This window comes from Podarcis erhardii (genome assembly GCF_964252035.2).
Source record: "Podarcis erhardii genome assembly, chromosome: 2".
NCBI lineage: Eukaryota > Metazoa > Chordata > Lepidosauria > Squamata > Lacertidae > Podarcis > Podarcis erhardii.
The window spans coordinates 71,624,848-71,638,644 of NC_138498.1; the positions used below are offsets into that span (position 1 = coordinate 71,624,848).

Below are 13,797 nucleotides of genomic sequence, written 5' to 3' on the forward strand. Positions count from 1 at the left end.
TGGCGTGCTCTGGTCCATGGGGTCACGAAGAGTCGGACACGACTAAACGACAAAACAACAACAAGCCTGTTTTTTAATATGCAGTCAAACCCAGATCAAACATGCAGGTTTATTGCACCAATATGTTGGGTTTATCGTTTGCCATATGCCAAAGACAGAAAAATTAGAACTCAAGAAATCAAAATCAAAATACTTGCCTTAACACCATATGCTGGTATTTACTGATTGCATAATAACTCCTGGAGGTCTATGGCAAAGAGCAGTGAGAAATCAAAGCCCCACTCTGCCCTTTTGGCAGAAAGTGCAGTTTCAGGAGTTCAGAGTACAGCTTTTGCTGCTGCTTCTCGACTTAAAAATAAAATAAAATACCTTGACGCAACCTTGACTGTATTCTGGATGGAAAATTAGCCTGAGAACTTGCCTAGGGGTGCATAAAGTGATGCAACAGCATAGAACAAAGGTGAAGGGGGAATGCACGATGTTCTGCTAAAGTTCTAGAAACTCAAAGAGGGAAGTTTCTCCCTCTTTGTCCGGACGCAAGATCATAGGATGACTTGGACATGTAAAAAGAGCTATTATGTATCAAACGCATAATAGAGGGCTTCCATATCAGCTGTCATCACCTTAGACACAACTGTTTTTTAACAGGCATGTTCAATTGTCAGTCACTGACTGATAAGACGTGTACATATATTTTTTCAGGAGATCCAATGCAAAAGAGACCATGGATTATATGTCCATCTCGTGGCTGGACTGCAGTGGCCAGAGTCCTCTAGCCTGTATTGTTTAACTCAGGGGTAGGCAATGTATTGCCTTCCAGATGTTGCTGGACTACAGCTCCCATCATCCCTGACCATTGGCTCTGCTGCCTGGGGCTGATGGGAACTGGCATCCCATAACATCTGGAAGGCACATGTTTGCTCCCCCTGGTCTAATTAGGAGCAGCTTTCCAGCAGAGCTCTTTCTAGTCACATGCCCTCTGGGCCTGTTCATTGGAGATGCCAGAGACTGAGCCAAGGATCTCCTGCATGAATTCTGCCAGGGTCCTTTCATGTGCCAGCCTATGTGGATGGGGGAAAGGAGATTTCAGCAGATGCAGATTGCCCTACAGTGATGAGAAAAACAGCGTAGGCTCAAATGGCTTCTTTCGCACCATTATTAATAGACACAGGAGTTCCTGTGTATCTGGACACCTTAAGAATGTGTGAATCAGCCCAGGGTCTACAGAATTTGGACCTGTAAATCTTAATTATAAACGTTGCTCTATGCTGGGGAAAGCTTGTAGTCCAGCTCAAGTCCTTGTTTCCTATCCACAGGGTAGGTCGATTAATAACTTCCAGGAATAGTCGAGTAAAAATAATTGGGGAAGTCTGGAGAGCGGACTGTGTTTGGTTCTGGAAGGGAAATGGTAAAGTTCTCAAAAAGCCTTCAGAACTTTAAAGTGGAATATTTAGTTTATGAACTGGAAAAAGCCCTTGTTCATTTCCCTTGCCAATGTGCTGCTGGAAATATTTATAGGTATCATGGATGAACAATCAGGAAAACAATGAGCACAAGCTTCTCATTTATAACCATTCTGCATGGCCTAATTAAGAAACATTAAACATTTAAACACCAGCCCACTTGATTTGAGGCTGTCATTAAAATAAAAAAAAGTTAGTAAGTATGATCTGTGAGCATGCAATTTGAACCTTACTCCCCCCCCCCTCCCGATTTCTGATACTTCTAAATTCATAATAATCCTGCCCCTGCTTCAGGTGAGATGGCTAATCTGTGATGCTCCAAGGATATTGCCCATTTTGAAGAATGCTGGGACTGAGTCACCTTCATGAGACCCCTTGACACAAAGAATTTCAATGGGCCTATACAAAATTTGAGGATATAGCTGGGTCAGGTATATCAGGTAAGACTTTAATTGGACCGGCCTCAAATTGCCCTCCTCTGCCAGAGACCTTAAGATTTTAAACTCTCATATTTCTGGACTGAATATAAAGCAATCCATTAGAGGGCCAACCAAGTCCTGCCCAATCAGGGAGGTTCTTTAAAATAATAATAATAAAAAGAATCAGTTACCAATGGGGGAGAAATTCAATTCAGTTCACATTTAAAGGCAAATTTACAAAATCAGTACCTTTTAAAACAATCCATGAACTGAAACAGCTATCCTTCAAAATTTGTATTTCTCTGAATTTTGCAATGCAGTTCTCCAGCCAAGCAATGTGTATAACAATGTATATACTAGGGCGAAGTATGCATATAAATGTGTATACTAGTGAAGAGGACATACAAAACCACATTATTGGGGGAAATGACTGAAGAGGCATCTTTTGCCCTGGCATTCACACTGGGTCAGTGCAGGAAAAGTTAGCCTTGTATCAGGACATCAGTCTTCAGTCTGATTCCTGTTGTAGGCTCAGGAAAAGTGCTTACAGGGTTTTGGCAGTGCACAGAGTAGTGGCAGGCAGGCAGGCAGATGATGAGAGTGACTAGTGTAGGGTCTCTAGCCCAAAACCAAATGCTTAGGAGCAGGTGGCCAAAGAATCCAAGCTCAAAGGCTTTTGGCACAAGGATTTCTCCGGATCAAATGTCAGTCTTCCTGGTCCCTCCCCAAGTCACGTGTCCTTTGAGCCCTTGAAATGCATGCATGCCTTAGTTTCCTGAAAGGTCTTCTTATCCCTAGTTAGCTGATCAAAATGTTCATGGCCATTCTGATTAAAGTGGTACCTCTGGATGCAAACAAGATCCATTCTGGAGCCCCGTTCACATCCTGAAGCAAATGCAACCCACATCTGCGTGGGACGCAATTCGCCGCTTCTGCGCATGCGCATGACGTCATTTTGAGTGTCTGCGCATGCACGAGCAGTGAAACCTGGAAGTAATGCATTCCATTACTTCTGGGTCGCCGTGGAGCGCAACCTGAAAACGCTCAACCTGAAGCAACTTTAACCCAAGGTATGACTGTACCAGGGTTTAGAGAAGCGCATGCAGAAAAGAATGCACGTTGATGGATTCAAGTAACATTTATTTCGGAGGGATAGGAGAGGAATGGTGTGTCTTGTTTCACAAATGAGAGGTGACACTTCACATATAGAGGAAGGCAAAGCTTCTCTCTGTTCCCTTGACTCCTTCCTTCAACTACAGCATCTTTCTCTTATTTCAGCATATCTTAACTGCACTGTGGTCTTTGCCAATATGCCTTCGAGGTACCATGGAACTGTTGAAAAAGTGTTAGAAGAACAGGATGCATAGCTAATTAAAGTGAATCCCAGGCTTGTTCACCAACTCCCCCACCAGTTTTGATGGGTCAAGGAGCCAGTGGTTAGTTTTCAAAAACATCCATCACCACATCAGGTAGGTCTAGCCATGTCTAAATAACACAAAGGGCACCTCTTGACTGTCCGACCTTACAAAGGTGGGAGTACTTTTGCCTCTTCTTTAACAATAGGGAAGAGGTTTGTGTGTGTGTGTGTGTGTGTGTGTGTGTGTGTGTGTGTGTGTCCTCCCATGTGTCAGTGTGATTGGATGCTGACCACAACAGTGCAATATTTCTTATGATCCCTCGTGTTGTGGGACCATTCTGCCTCAGACTGCTGGATCCTGTCCTAACCAAAGTGGTCTTCTTCCTTGCTCTCAGGGGGAAACCATGCAGAAGACGAAGGGCACATCCTCAGTTTGTTTGCATTCCAAAATAGTCAAGGGCAGAAGCTGTGAGCCTACCATCAACGGAAGCTGGTCCAACAAAAGTAACTGCTTTTCTTAAGATGTATCTGCGATGGGAAGAAGCAACTGTTGCATGCATGGACGTGCAACCTAGAAGGGCAACATCTGCTAAAGCATCAGATCACTGGATCAGACAGTGGGATAACCAATTCTGAACACTGACTTCAAAGACTGATTTCTGTAATTAAAAGCTAGGAGGCTTCTGCTTTCAATTTGGGGGGCGTTCATGGCGGGCGGGGGAAGTTGGAAGACGGTGTGGCGGCTGCGCTCTGTAATTACGGCTCGGAGATGATTTCTCTAAGGACTCAAAATTAAAACCCATCTCTCATTTGAAGCTGACATGCACCATCAGCTGCATCTTCAGTATAACATCTCTGCCTCGCCCGTTGCTTAAAGGCCTTGTTGGGACGGCATGTTGCTATTTGGAGCAGTGGGTGCTCCAGCTGCTCCATTGTGCTGGGAGATGGCCATCGCCCTTGGATCTGATCTGAAAGCAGCTGCTTGCATTTCAGAGCCCCGCTAGAGCACATCACGTAGCCCAGCTTGGGCATAATCACAAGGAGGTGCTATTTTTAAATGTGCAGTTGATCATTCATAGTGTGAGGTTTGTTTCCCTGGGCAGCAGAAATGGGGGGGGGGGAGATGATATCTGGACCAGCCAATTAACTTAACGAAGCTGGTGGAGTTGGTTTTGAGCAACCTCAAGGGAACTAACAAAAAAAGAAGTCAATAACTGGTTCTGCAGCATGATTTTCAAGCCATTCCAAATTCCATGAAAGAGAGACTCCACCTACAATCAGGTCAGAAAGGGATGGAGATATGATGGGCATCAGAAAATAATATATAAGACAAATGGAGGTGTATTGATTTCTCCTGGATGCAAGGAAGTACAGCACAGGCAGATTTGCTCAACACTTCTTGAAAGAACAAACCATTTAGTACTCTGAAATCCCAACAGATTGCTTTTATGTGTCATGTTCTTGTGTGTGGATTATTCTGGATTTATAGAAGTATGGTGTTTCATATGACTCTATGCTTCTCAAAGAAGAAGGAAATTCAGGGAGATGTTGCTTACCTCTCAGAGTTACAGTTCTCAGAATCATTAACCAACTTCAGTTCCCAGGATTCTTTGGGGGAAGCCATTCACTTTAAATGTATGCTGCTGATGTGACCACTGGCACTCTCCAGCAGTTATCCTTGTATCCATTAACCCTCTCCTGTCCATTTTGCAATCTGCCCCCAATAGTGTGGGGAGGGGCAGGAAACTGAGGAGCTCTCTCATATCCATACTCTGTTTCACCATCTCAGTTCAGGAAGACATACATGAGGTAATCTCATTTGATCTTCACAACAACCCTATGAGGAAGGTTAGGCTGAAAGAGAGGGGCTGGCTAGATCACTGTCACCCAGTGGTGTAGCGTGGGTTGTCAGCACCCGGGGCAAGGCAAGTAATTTGCGCCCCCTAACCCGTGGATTTGCGCACCCTAACCCTAACCCCCAGATGTTGCGCCCGGTGCGGCCGGCCCCCCCTGCACCCCCCACGCTACGCCACTGCTGTCACCCACTCAGCTTAACTGCTGAGCAGGAATTTGAACCCGGATCTCTCTGCTTTACGTCAAACACTGGAGCCATGCCACTGTGGCTCCCAACTAGGGTGACTAGTGGCAAAAGGAGAGAGAGGGTTTGTGTACTTTTAACAGTTGTGCAACAGAGGAGATTTCAACAGGTGTAGCTTGCCATGCATGCTATAAGTACTGAAATTTGTACTTCCAACACACTATAAAAGGGGCAGGTGTCCCCTATCCTCTTTGCCCAGCACTGAATCATGCCCAGAATGGCTGCAAAAAGTTGCCCCTATATCTTCTCAGCAAGTATGGCTGTGCAGGTGCTAGTTGCCCAACACCTGTGATATCTGGTCCAACTCTCTTAAGAGCAGAAAAAGTGCTTGCTGGATCACGCCCAATGGCCCAGCTAGTACAGCATCACTGGCCAGCCAGATGCCTGGGGAAAACCCACCTGCAGGACCCTTCCTGCAGTTTCCAGAAACTGGTGTTCAGAAGCATCACTGCCTCTGTCTGTGGAGGTATATTTATTCAGTTAGAGCCTTGCACTGGTCCACTGCAGAAGGAACTCAAAGGAATAAATGCCATAGTAGGAAACATTGGTCTAAACAGCCACTCTACCAGAAATGGAAAGCTGAGATGCACCACTTTCATCATTCCCAGTATTTTTATTGGAGGGGGGGACAGAGGGGTATGCATACCCCTAAACATTTTGTGAATCTAAGTTGGGCCTCATTGAGGGGCAGTGTTTCAATATAAGTAGGAAAAGGAGAGTACTCCTAAACATTTTTTAAGAAAAAAAGCACTGATCTTTCCCTTCTTTTGCAGTATTGCCAGCGGTGGGTCTCTCTGTAAAAATCTGAGTCAGCCACTTGAACCAGAAATGCTGGCGCTGCAAAGGATGGTTTCTTTCTTCCACCAGGAGAAGATTAGTTGGAAAGAGGACCTAGTCAGGAATGAAAGGGGGCAGATCTGTAGATGTTCTCCATCTTCTCCCAACTTTTACATCTCCCCCGCAGCTGGGAGGTGGTTGGGTCATCAAAGGGCCCTGTTCCACATGGAGTGGAGAGGGGGAAATCGCTCAGATAGGAGCCTGGAACATATCTCTGGTAACTTGTTTGTCTCCATCATTCCCAAACCAAGTGGAGATGTTGAGGACAGGACTCACGTGTGCACACAAACACGCACACACCGAACACTGATATAGAGCTCGGAGGACACCTGAGCACACTTGCTGCCTAAGAGCTGAATTAAACGTGATGCATCTGATGTGTCTTAGCATTTAATCTGCACTTTAAAAAATGAACAGGGAATGGCATCAGTTGGGGATGACAGTTGATGATTGTTGGGATCACTGCCTGCAGGAATGTGGCACCAGTGGGGAATTTCCCCCAACTTACCCTGCAAAGCTAATACCAGGTTCAGAAGAGGGCTTTCCCTCAGAGTTACATTCCTACCCCCTGCTAGCCATGAGCCTGATAATAACCTTCTCCAGCACAAAATGAAACTCAGAAAGGATGATATGAAAGGGCAGTGCAACATCCTATGGACATTAGGACGGACACACACACACACACACACACACACACACACAATTTACACTGCAGATGTGGAGTTGTGTTGACATTTTTCATATTGTCACAGGCACTGAAAAAGGTGGCTATGGCAATCGCACAATCCCATTCCTATTCCCACCTTACTGTTTGGATTACAGTGGGCATGTTTGCTGCGAAAGGAAGAAACTGAAATTCCCCCGGCAACTTAAGTTACCACTCTGAGTGCTGGGAATCCGAGTCACCTGCAATGGAAGCAGAGTACTGTGTGAGGACATGATGTGGATCATGCATATGAACTTAATAATGGCTTTGTGTATCTCTTCCTCCCTCCCTCCCTCACGCGCGCGCGCGCGCACACACACACACACACACATTGTCTGCAATGAATCACTTCTTAATGTCATGTGTTCTCCTGACATAGAAAGCTGGTGATTTTTCAAGCTGATCCTTGTTTTGATCAATATGACGTTTTCATTCAGTGGGAAATTTCTGTTAGACTTAAATGTCATTTATGGAACGACTTGTAGAAATACTGTTACAGTTTCCTACCAGATTTTTGTGAGGTGGGCTATTGGTGTGGGTCGCCCTGAGGCAATACCTAACTAGTGTCAAAGGACAAAGGGATATGATATGGGATGATGTTCCAGGGAAGTGTCTCCATGGAAGCTGAGGGGGTCAGGTGATCGTCAGAAAAGACGGCTCATCCAGAGTCTGCCACCCTCAGCCCCAGCCAGGGGCAAAGTTTCTGTGTGTGATAAGAGGAGTCCCAGGGTGGGCTGCAACATTAAAACATAATATTAAATACAGTTCAAAGCAACTTACAATCACAAAAATAAGGTGGGTCCTAAAAATATACGAAAGTGTCAAAAGTTGTAATTACTGCAATTGCTGTCCCCAGCTTGCTCTGGGTGTGTGATGTGATTTTTGTCTGCAATAACGCGACCTGCAGTGGCTTTCTGAAGGAGACTGGCTTAGTAAGCTGACCATAGCAGTTTAGTTTTAAATCACTGAGGAGTGTTTAATCCCAGTGGGATCTGCTTTTCCTTATTATAGAGTAGCTGCAGCTCAAATGCATTTAGAAGGTGGTGCTTGGCAGGGGTAGGGATTGAAGAAAGAGAAGCTATGCATTGGGTGTGCAGTAAGTAGAAGGGAGGTTGTGGACCCTCCTTTCTTGGAGGCTTTTAAGCAGAAGTTGGACGGCCATCTGTCATGGGTGTTAGATGACCCTCTGGGTCCCTTCCAACACTACAATTCTAGGATTCTAAGAAGAAACTGAGGCAGAGGTGGGTGTTTTGGAGTACAGTGGTACCTCTAGTTATGAACTTAATTCGTTCCAGATGTCCGTTCTTAACCTGAAACTGTTCTTAACTAGAGACGTGCTTTCGCTAATGGGGCCTCTTGCTGCTGGCACACGATTTCCGTTCTCATCCTGGGGCAAAGTTCTCAACTCGAGGTAACTCTTCCAGATTAGCGGAGTTTGTAACCTGAAGCATTTGTAACCTGAGGTGTTTGTAACTTGAGGTACCACTGTACCTCACATTGCTGGCTGTCCCCCCACAATGTGAAGTTGGGGCAGGGGGATTTGGCTGCCTCTCGGCTGTGCCTCCAATTATGCTCAACCTGTTTATGTGTAAATACTACACAGCACCAAGGAGCTTCCAGTGGCCTACTTCCAAAGGAACCCAGATCCACATAAGCTCTGCGCCCCTGGAGCTCCTCCCCATTTGAAGCAGTGGTGCGAGCATAACAATGCAGACTGTGTGAAGAAGGATGCTACTTCATTGTCACAAGTGTGTAATTGTTATGCAGAAATAGCTTGATAATATTAACCCTGCTCACTAACAGAGTCTTGGGGGCAATCATTTTACCTTTAAATCTTGGTATATATGTATATATGCACAAATAAGTGTTCACGTGAACATTTAGGTGAGTGTGGGTCAGGCATTTTGTTTACAAAGCAAAATTATCATTCTGGGAGTGGAGTGGAGTGGAGTGGAGTGGAGTGGAGTGGAGTGGAGTGGTGTGTGTGTGTGTGTGTGTGTGTGTGTGTGTGTGTGTGTTAGAGTTTCTTCCTGCATGCTGGGGTGGTAGTGATGATGCTAAGCTTATTGGCTTGCTCAGCTCTGCCAGGAGAAGCAAACAGTCCAGCCTACACACTCTCTCACTTGTTTCAGCATCCCTTCTCTTCTCCCAGCAGCCTCTCTTGATTAGCACAGGATTCTCCTTAATTTCCTCTCCTAAAATGATTTCCCCAATTCTAAAAGTAGCATGCTATGGATTTTATGCATGTAAGAGTTGCATCCAGCTAAGTTCTACGGAGATCAGCTGAAATGAATGGGCCTAAGATAGTCGTGTCTATTTATTTCAGTTGGTCTTTTCTGAGTACAACTAACACGGGATACAACCCATTATTTTTTCTTTGTTCCTTGGCTTCTCCAATCCCCTCCTTGCTTCATTCTGAGGAAAGGCCAAGGGGATCCTACATCAGATCAAGACATTCTGGGGTGGGGGTGGGGGTGGCGGCTGGTAGAGGACCTGTTCTGCCACTCCTGTGGTGGCTAAACATGTTGTTCATCATTTAAACCTTTAAATAATTTTAAGTGGTGTTTCTGACAGCTGTGGCAGTGCCGTCACCTTGCTTAGAATGCCTCACACTGAGGAAGTGACCCTTCTCTCCTTCCTCAGTGCAAGGGAGGTGGAGAACTTGGGTGGTTGGCTCATGGAGGCAGCAGCAGAGTCAGGTGAGTAGGGGACCACCAAATTCCCACCTCCATGTCCACTGCTGGAGATAATTGCCTCAGGTTGCCTCATGAGTGCTGGTCCTGCTGTCCCCTCTCTTCTCCCCGTCATATACCTACCAGTGATGTTCTGCCTCTCCTCCACGCCTTGTAAAAACGATTCCATTTTCTGCAAGGCTCCCACTACCAGCTTTCAAATGAAGCATGCCGATTGCATAAGTATATGCATAATTTATGGTGCACACAGAGCTGGTATTTTATTGTCAAACAAAAATTGATGATCTCCTTCTACCGGTCCACAATAGAAAGTGTCCTTTCATACTGTATTACAGTGTGGTACGCTGGTTTGACAGCCACGGAGAGGAAGTCCCTACAGAGGGTGGTGAACACAGCACATGATTTCATGGGCTGTCCCCTGAGTTCGCTAGATGACATTGCGGGAGACCACTGCCTCAGGAGAGCGAGGAAAATTCTTAGGGACGGCTCACACCCTGGCCAGCACTTCTTTAATCTCCTATCTTCGGGCAGGAGATACAGAAGTATAGTCAGCCGCACTAACAGGTTAAAGAACATTTTTTATCTGTGGGCTGTTGGGCTGCTGAATGGAAAAAAATAGTGGTGCAACTGACTTCCAACAAGTACACAGAGTGCGAACAAGACTGAGTGTATGTGGGGGGGGGGGCTCATTTAATTTCACTGCACACAGGTGGTGTAGTGACAATAAAGGTTTATTATGTTTATTCTTTATTTATTATTATTATTGGTGCAATGAACAACCACGATGACGTGAGCCAATGGCAAGCCACACACCTGAGCCACACTCATCCCAACAAGCAGAAGAGAAAGCTTTAAGGGACACAAACAGCTGGAGACACTATTTCCCGTCATAGATGGATGACCTGGAGGCCAACTAATTCCACAGTGGCAGCTGTAAACAATTCCTACCATTCTTTAGATCCCCTGCATCAGCTGTTTTCTATGTTTCAGCAGCCTAGCCTTCACGGCAGGCATCTATTCAAGCCCAAACTGCTTCAGAGAGGGAGAGGTTTTGGGCGTTTGCTATCATCATTGCCGCCTCCTCCGCCACTTGCCATCCTTAGGTTAAAATGCCAAGTTCCTACAGTCTTTGCTCTTGCAGTACATCCACCAAGGCTTCTGTGCATTTGCTGGCCTTTTTAAGTATTTCCAGTCGTGTTCCAGTTACGCCCCTACGGAAGACACATACCTGCATACACTCCAACATTTCTCTGACGAAAATAGGGACGTCCCTTTGGCTGACTGATATTCTATGGATTTTTATATGTGTTTGTGGGGAGGGAAGGTTATTATTTGTTGTTTTTGTTTTTACTTGTCCTTTTACCTTGTATTTTATTCTCTGAACTTGTGAGGAAGGGTGGTATGTCAATTAAATAAGTAAATAAATGCCCTCCAACATTGATGAAAATAGGGACGTCCTAAGGAAAAGCGGAACATTCCTGGATAAAATTGGAAACTGGGATGGCTTCTGTAAATCCAGGACTGTCCCTGGAAAATAGGAGAGTCTGAGAAGAAAGTTAAGCACCCTTTCCCCCAAGAAATTGCTCTTGCTCCCCCAGTCCCCACCCTCGCTCACCATTCCCTGCACTGGGAGAGGCAGTCTGCTGCAATTCTGCCTCAAGTGGCAACTGCACCCAACGTCTCTAATTGGCCCTTCATGTGAAATTCCTTATTGTGCATGGGAGGAGTGGGGTTGTTTTCTGATGAGATCAGTGCTTTTCCCCCTAAAAATAAAAAATAGGTGCCAGTACTTACCATGATGGTGTTACAGTAAGTGTCACATTTTTTAACAATAAAAAAGAGGTGCCACGTACCCTTAAAAGAAGCCCTGGGTGAGATGATGTGGACAAACTCCCCTTGCAATCCATTTTATGTTTGACAACACTTCCGAAATAGGCATGGCACACCAAACGCTTGGGACAGGTGTCAGCCCTGAAACCCCACCCAACAGGCCTCAATCCCTGGCACCCAGAAGCTAGAAAGCTATTGCAGTGCAGCCCAGATTAAACCTTTGCGCTCCCTCCCTGAAGCAAAGGCTTCTGTGCAGCCATCTCCGATGACTAAGTTTGCTGTAATAACCTCTACTTAGCAACAGGAAAGAGCAGCGGATAATTGCAGCTCCACTTCCCTTTCGCATGCCTGCATTGCCAGCTTTTCTTTTGCATTAGCTTCGGGATGAACAGTTCCAAGGTTGTGTTGTTTTGTTTGTTCCAATTTCCTCGGTAGCGATAGCAGCTTTGTAGAGGAATCCAGTTAGCACAATATAACACAGTTAACGCTATCTGGAGGCTTTTCTTGCTTTTGCTCGGCGCTCCCTTGCTACGAGCTTCGCAACCATCCTCCAAACGCATAATCAGCAACTTCTCTCTCTCTTTTCTTAACGAGATTATTAAAGCAAGAGCAGCTCGTTGCCAGGAACGGCATCAGCTTCCCTTTAGCACAAACAAGCATTCACAGCCGTCAGTGCAATTGAAAAAGCTTTTTATCATAAAGTTCCAGTCCAAAATCCAGCTCCTTTTCCAAGAACTCTTGCCAACCTTCCCTCTTCTATTCCTTGCTCATAGAAGAAGTTTCTCCAGGAATTTACCATCTTGGGTGCTGTTCAAGGGCTTTACAGAACCATTAGATGATAAGCTCCCTGGCTAACCATTTTCTATTACCCCCCTGGTTTTTTGGGGTGGGTGGTGACATTATTTTTTGCTTGAGTCTGGGTCCTTGGCATTGAGTACATTTCACTGTACACACACTTAAATGATTTAACACATGCCCATTAACAACAGTCAAGTTCCTTAGCACTGTTGAAGTCAGAGTAGCAAAATCACAGCTAAGAAGCTCAGATCATATATATGACTGACACCCTTCTTTGGAAATTAAACCAATGTCCAGAATTTAACATTCAAAAACTTTACTTGCAGAAACTTATAGATGAATTAAAACATAATATTTATTCACGTTTCTCCGAGCATGGGCTTACAGTCTCTTCTCCTAAATTCCAAACAACTGTATTTTCCTCTCTTTCCAGAGCTTCAGCCTGTGGTTTCTCTTTTTTTAAAAAAAATAATTTTTATTCAATTTTTAAAACACATAATTAAAAGACAAACACATCACAAAACACAAACAAACATAAACAAATCAAACATAAATAAATTCATAATCTTCTTTTCTTGTAACTTCTTTCAATCGACTTCCCCATACCTCCCTTTCGCTGCATCCTTATTTTAAAAAGAATTTTTTTTAGCAACCCTTTAGTCAATTTATCCATTTAGTTCCCTTCATTTAATTCCCATAAATTTGTTGGTTACAGCTGTAATTCCCTGCTTCTTACCCCTTGACATCTTAAGATTCATCAATTTTACAACAGTTTTTAAGATATATTTTAAATTTCTTCCAGTCTTCTTCCACTGCCTCTTTCCCCTGGTCACGAATTCTGCCGGTCATCTCTGCCAATCCCATGAAGTCAATCACCTTTGTCTGCCATTCTTCCAGAGTAGGTAGTTCTTGCATCTTCCAATACTTTGCCAGAAGAATTCTTGCTGCAGTAGTAGCATACATAAAGAAAATCCTATCCTTCTTTGGCACCAATTGGCCAACCATGCCCAGGAGAAAAGCCTCTGGTTTCTTAGTAAATGTCCATTTAAGGACTTTCTTAATTTCATTATAGATCATTTCCCAGAATGCTTTCACCCTCGGGCAGGTCCACCATAGGTGATAAAAGGTACCTTCATTCTCATTACATTTCCAACATTTATTACTGTGCAAATGATAAATTTTTGCAAGCTTGACTGGGGTCATGTACCACAGCCTGTGGTTTCTCAATTAGGCCATGCCTTGCAGTTCCTATGAGAGATTTCTACTTTTACCTTCTCCTGCAGCTTTGCTACCTCTATTTCAAGCACTCCAACACTCTTTTCAACTTAGCAATGTTCACAGTGGAATCTAAAACACAGGCATCTCGCTTCACATAAAATGGAGTCTCTTCTTCACTAGATACCTCCCATGTGACCAGCATTAGCCAATCACATGAGAACTGCTAGAGAACTCTCTAGAATTCAGTTACCAGCCAATTGAATTTAAAGACTTAGTAATGCATACAAGCATTTACAATTTCAGTGAATTACATTACTATACTTATCAACACCTACCCCTTGGGCAGAGGTAGCAACTAGGGGAAATGGAGCTTTCAAG

The 13,797-nt window shown here is 44.6% G+C and overlaps 2 long non-coding RNA genes across 2 annotated transcripts; one reads left to right on the top strand and one right to left on the bottom strand.

The window, feature by feature from the left end:
* The first annotated feature begins 530 nt into the window (after positions 1-530).
* On the top strand, positions 531-4,054 carry LOC309335998. Its single transcript, XR_014153848.1, has 4 exons — positions 531-562; positions 1,758-1,894; positions 3,161-3,351; positions 3,635-4,054. It is a non-coding gene; the product is annotated as an uncharacterized lncRNA (long non-coding RNA).
* On the bottom strand, positions 3,661-13,591 carry LOC309335999. The gene is made up of 3 exons (XR_014153849.1): positions 13,415-13,591; positions 11,427-12,643; positions 3,661-3,767 (listed from the first exon to the last, which is right to left on the bottom strand). It is a non-coding gene; the product is annotated as an uncharacterized lncRNA (long non-coding RNA).
* Positions 13,592-13,797: the final 206 nt, after the last annotated feature.